The sequence below is a fragment of the Cricetulus griseus genome, unplaced genomic scaffold (assembly GCF_003668045.3).
Source record: "Cricetulus griseus strain 17A/GY unplaced genomic scaffold, alternate assembly CriGri-PICRH-1.0 unplaced_scaffold_3, whole genome shotgun sequence".
In the NCBI taxonomy this organism is placed as follows: Eukaryota; Metazoa; Chordata; class Mammalia; order Rodentia; family Cricetidae; genus Cricetulus; species Cricetulus griseus.
In genome coordinates this window covers 1,344,777-1,350,613 of record NW_023277030.1, presented here as the reverse complement: position 1 = coordinate 1,350,613, position 5,837 = coordinate 1,344,777, and the positions used below count along the sequence as shown (strand labels likewise).

Here is a 5,837-nt window from a genome sequence, read left to right as displayed (position 1 = left end):
GATATTAGGTACACTCATGTTGTTTAACAATTCCAGTTCTTTGGAAATACCCAAGCTTGTTTTCATTTACTTAAGAATTGTTGTATGTGGCTGGGTGTTGGTGGTACATGCCTTTATTCCCAGCACTTGGGAGGCAGAGTAGGTCGTGTCTCTATTAATTTGGGCAAACCTGGTCTCCAGATAGAGTGCCAAGATAGGCTCCAAAGCTACACAGAGGAACCCTGTCTTAAAAAACAACAACAACAAAAAGTTTTGGTATGTGCCCTCACTTCTCTACTGAGAATGTATGAAGGGAACACAGCGAAGTTCCTTGCTTGGACATAAACTCATTTAGAATCCAGGCTTGTTATAATTTGCTTTAGTGCTAAATCTGACAACCAAAGGAACTGGGATCTATTTTTTCTGCTATCTCTTGTTAAACAATTTTGGAGTTCTACACAACTGCCCTGGAATCTCTACTCTTCACTGTTGTCCATAGTCTTTAAGCCATCATAGGCTTTAATGACAGAAAACTCACCTCAATGCATGCTGTTGTCTAAGGATATACAATGGATATTGCTTTGTAGAGAGTATAATATCCAATCATCACAATGAATTTCATCTTTACATGAATTCTTGGACAAATGATATGGGTTCAAAGAATTCCACAATGTTTTAACTGTGCCAAATTCATTGGTAAAATGGCAAATACGGGTAACTGCAAATATAGATATAAGACTGACACCCATTCTCACATACATTACATTGTAATATTACTGACAATTGATAATTTTCTCTAGATACCTAGTAGATTTGTTTGGGGAATATATTTTATATCTCATAGTAAAAATTTAGGAAATAATAGCCTCATCAATTTGACATAAGAAACAGGCTGGCAAAGCTATCCCAACATATAGCAAAATAAAATTCAGAATAAAATTTTCAAAATAAACAGAGAAGGATATTTCAAATTCATCACAGGTTGAGTTCTCCAAGATAATGTCTCAATTATGAACATTCATTTCCAAAATATAGCATCAACCTCATTAGTAAAGACAACATTTCTGAAGCTTAAAACCTGAATCAAATTCCACACTATAATAGTGGGAGACTTTGAAAACCCATCTCACAGAGACAGATCTGCCAGAAGAAAACAGCAGAAAAATAACTGAAGTGATCAAGGTTCTGACAGAAATAGACTAGATGACATATCTAGAATATTATACCCAAACCCCAAGAGTCTGCCATCTTAACAGCATGTTTTCTCATTGAAATATCTCTAAGACATCTAATTATTAGGTAACTAAGAAAACTGCAACAGATAAAAAGAATAAAAATATCAGCCTATATCTCATCTGATACCAATGGCTACTGAGAGAAATAACAACACAAATTACAGAAATTACACAAATTTATATAAACTGAACATAGCGGTACTGAAAAGCCACTAGGTAAAAGAAGAAAAAAAAACATAAGCTTCCCAGAATGTAATATAAAAGAGAACACAACATAACCAAACCCAAGGGATAATATGAATGCAATCCAACAGGACAGTTGCTAGCACCAACTGCCTCTCTATAAAATATGGAGATGCAAAGAAAACACACAAAAAAGCATGGAACATAGTCAAATAGGATTTACCCCAGAGACACAGTGATGGATCAACATACAAATATCTGTCAATTTAATCCACCATTTAAACAATCTGAAAGCATAAAAGCAAATGATCATCTCATTCAAGGATGGAATAGCCTTGCAGGGATTAAATGATCATAACTAAACAGAAAAAAGCAATATACAGCAAGCCAACAGCCAACATCAAAATAAATGGAGAGAAATTCTATCTGATTCCTCTACAATCAGGAACAAGAAAAGACTGTTCACTCTATACATTTCTAATCAATATATTAATTAAAGATCTAGCTTGAGGAATATGACAAAAAAGCAGATCAAGTGGATATAAAAAAGAATGGAAAAACAAAATTTTACTATTTTGAGACAATTGGTAATATATATAAGTGACAGAAAAGTTAACCAGACAACTCCTATAATCATAAACTCATAAAAATTTTCAATAATCGGGGAGGAATGAAGATTAACACAAAAAAGAGGAGCCCTCCTATACATGGATGCATAAAAGGTAGAGAAACACCCCACATCACAATAGCTACAAACAAAATAAAATATGTGGGGGTAATCCTAAACGAACAAATGAAAGACATGTAAGACAAGGACTTTAATTCTATAATGTAAGAAATTAAAGATGTCGGGAAATGGGAACATCCCCCATGCTATTCGAAAGGTAGGATCAATGTAACATAAAGGATAATCCTACCAAAATTAATCGACAATTCAATGCAATCACCATGAAAATCCTACCAAACCTCTTCACAGACTTTAAAAGGATATTACTATCCTTTATATGAAAAAGCAATATGTCCATTCTATCCAACACAACACTGTCCATTAAATGAAATTCAAGAATCATCACCATCAGTGATTTTTACCTGTAAAATCGAGTCAAGGTAATAAAATATGTTTGGTATTTGCACAAGACAGAAGCTTGGAACCGAGAATTCAAATTGAAGTTGCTAATGTTGATCTACAAACCTAGGAACACCTGATTTTTGACAATGAAAATAAAGTTATGAAATATAAAAGAATATGCTGGAACAGAGAGAACATCTTCAATAAATGCTGGCATAACTGGATGAAGACATGTAGAAGACTACAGATAGACCCAATCGTTTTGCCCTGCACAAAAGTTAAGTTGAAATGGATCAAAGACCTCAACATAAACCCAGCCACACTGAATATATTAGAAGATAAATTGGGAAATACCCTTGAATGAATTGGTACAGGAGACCACTTCCTGAAAGTAACTCCAGTAGCACAAACACTGAGATCAACAATTGATGAATGGGACCTCCTAAAACTGAGAAAATTCTGTAAGGCAAAGGACACGGCCTTTATCAGTAAGGCAAAACAGCAGCCCACAGATTGGGAAAAGATATTCACCAACCCTACATCTGACAGAGGGCTCATCTTGAAAATATACAAAGTACTCAAGAAACTAGTCTCCAAAACACCAACCAATCCAATTAAAATGTGAGGTACAGAACTAAATAGACAATTCTCAACAGAACAATCTTTTTTTTATTAGTTCTACTTAGGGAACAAGCTTGTTTCACATGTGAGTCCCTTCTCCCTCTCCCTCCCCTCACCCTATCCCTCCTCCCCCATGCCCAGCCTATCCCCACCCCATCCACCCACCACTCCCCAGGCAGGATAAGGCTCTCAACGGGGGCTCTGCAAAGTCCACCAAATCTTCCTGTGCTGGTCCTGGGCCAGAGTGTAACCGTTCATCCCACCGGTGGAATGGGCTCTCAAAGTCCCTTGTTGCACCAGGGAAAAATACTAATCCACCACCAGAGGCTCCCTGGAGTGCAGAGCCCTCTTTATTGACATCCATGTCTGCATCCGTCTTGTACTGGCCTCCCTGACAGCATCTGGGGTCAATGTGCTCTCCCTTGTTCAGGCCAATTGTTCCTGTGGATTTCTCCAATCTGGTACAGACCCCTTCACTCTTCATTCCTCCCTTTCTTCAACTAAATTCCCAATTTCAGCTCAGTGTATATCTGTGGATGTCTGTCTCTGCTTCCATCAGCCAGTGGATGAGGGTTCTAGGATGGCATAAAGAGAAGTCATCAATCTCATTTTAGGGGAAGGGCTTTTAAGTTATCCTCTCCAACTTTGCCTGGATTGTCAGATCGTGTCATCCTTGTAGGTCTCTGGAGATCTCCCTGGTTCCAGATATCTTCGAGGACCTATAGTGGCTACCTCTTATATAGTATCACTCATCCTGCTCTCTTTCCTCTATTCTCCAAATCAATATTTCTGCCCCTCCATTTCCTCTCCTCTACTCCTATTCTCTTGCTCTTATTGTAGCATCACCCTCCCCCCTGCCATCATGCTCCCAATTAGTTCAGGAGTTCATGCCCCTTTCATTCTTGGGGACCATCAATCCCTTAGAGTCCTTCATGTTCCCTAGTTTCTTTTTTGAAGAGGATTATAGGCTGCTAATCCTTTGCTCTATGTCTAAAATTCATATATGAGTGTGTACATAACATGTTTATCTTTTTGTGACTGGGTTACCTCACTCAGGATGGTTTCTTCTAGTTCCATCCATTTGCCTGTGAATTTCAAGATTCCATTGTTTTTTTTCTGCTGAGTAGTACTCCATTGTGTAAATGTACCACATTTTCTCAAACCATTCTTCAGTTGAGGGGCATCTAGGTTGCTTCCAGGTTCTGGCTATTACAAACAATGCTGCTATGAACATGTTTGAACATATGTCCTTCTTGTATGAACATGCACTATTTGGGTATATACCCAAGAGAGGAATGGCTGCATCTTGAGGTAGACTGATTCACATATTTCTAAGCAATCTCCATACTGATTTCCAGAATTGTCTTACAAGATCGCACTCCCACCAACAAAGGAGGAGTGTTCCTTTTTTTCCACATCCTCTCCAGCATAGACTGTCATTGGTATTTTTGATTTTAGCCATTCTGACAGGTGTGAAGTGGTATCTCAGAGTTGTTTTGAGTTGCATTTCTCTCATGGCCAAGGATTTTGAGCGCTTTCTTAAGTGTCTATCAGCCATTTCAGATTCCTCTGTTGAGATGTGGGGTCGGTGAAGATCTTTTCTTCTTCTGTGGGTGGTCCTTTTGTCCTACTGACTGTTTCCTTTGCCTTGCAGAAGCTTCTCAGTTTCAGGAGGTCCCATTTATTAATTGCAGACTTCAATGTCTGTGCTACTGGCGTAATGTTCAGGAAGCAGTCTCCTGTGCCAATTTATTAAAGGGTAATTCCCAATTTCTCTTCTAGAAGATTCAGTGTGGGTGGATGTATGGTGAGATCTTTGATCCATTTGCACTTAAGTTTTGTGCATGGTGACAAGTATGGATCTATCTGCAATTTTCTGCATGTCTGAAACCAATTGTTCCAGCAACATTTGTTGAAGATGCTATCTTTTTTCCATTGTATAGATTTAGCACCTTTGTCAAAAATAAGGTATTCGTAGGTGCATGGGTCAATATCAGGGTTTCCAATTCAATTCCATTGGTCTATCTGTCTATTTTTGTGCCAATACCAAGATGTTTTCAGAACTATGGCATTATAGTAGAGCTTGAATTCAGGGATGGTGATGCCTCCAGAAGATGCTTTATTGTATAGAGTTGTGTTGGCTATCTTGTTTTTTTTTATTTTTTCATATAAAGTTCAGTATTGTTCTTTCAATGTCTGTGAAAATCTGTGTTGTGATTTTGATGTGTATTGCAAAATATGGAACACTTCACGAATTACCGTGTCATCCTTGCACAGGGGCCATGCTAATCTTCTCTGTATTGTTCCAATTTTAATAAATGTGCTGCTTAAGTGAGCACTCAGTAGACGGATATAAAATGGCTGAAAGACACATAAGAAAGTGTTCAACACCCTTAGCCATCAGGGAAATGCAAATCAAAACAACTCTGAGATAACATCTTACTCCTGTCAGAATGGCTAAAAGCAAATACACCAATGGCAGTTTATGCTGGAGAGGATGTGGAGAAAGGGGAATGCCTCTGCACTGCTGGTGGGAGTGCCAACTTGTGCAGCCACTTTGGAAATCAGTATGGCAGTTTCTCTGGAAAATGGAAACCAGGCAACTTTGGGGGTTAAAGAATATTTCCCATGGCAAATGGAGGAAGGAAAAGGGTAAGTGACTTTGTTTGTAGGATTCTTTTCTTAAGAAGAACTTGCAAACTTCAAGTAGGCTAAAGGAAGAAAGGGAGTGACAGTTGACTTCAGGAAGT

At 38.2% G+C, this 5,837-nt stretch overlaps 1 non-coding gene across 1 annotated transcript; it reads right to left on the bottom strand.

Annotated features, from left to right (window-relative positions):
• Positions 1–5,319: 5,319 nt before the first annotated feature.
• Positions 5,320–5,426, bottom strand: LOC113831171. Its single transcript, XR_003488284.1, has one exon. It is a non-coding gene; the product is annotated as a U6 spliceosomal RNA (small nuclear RNA).
• Between the last annotated feature and the right edge of the window lie 411 nt (positions 5,427–5,837).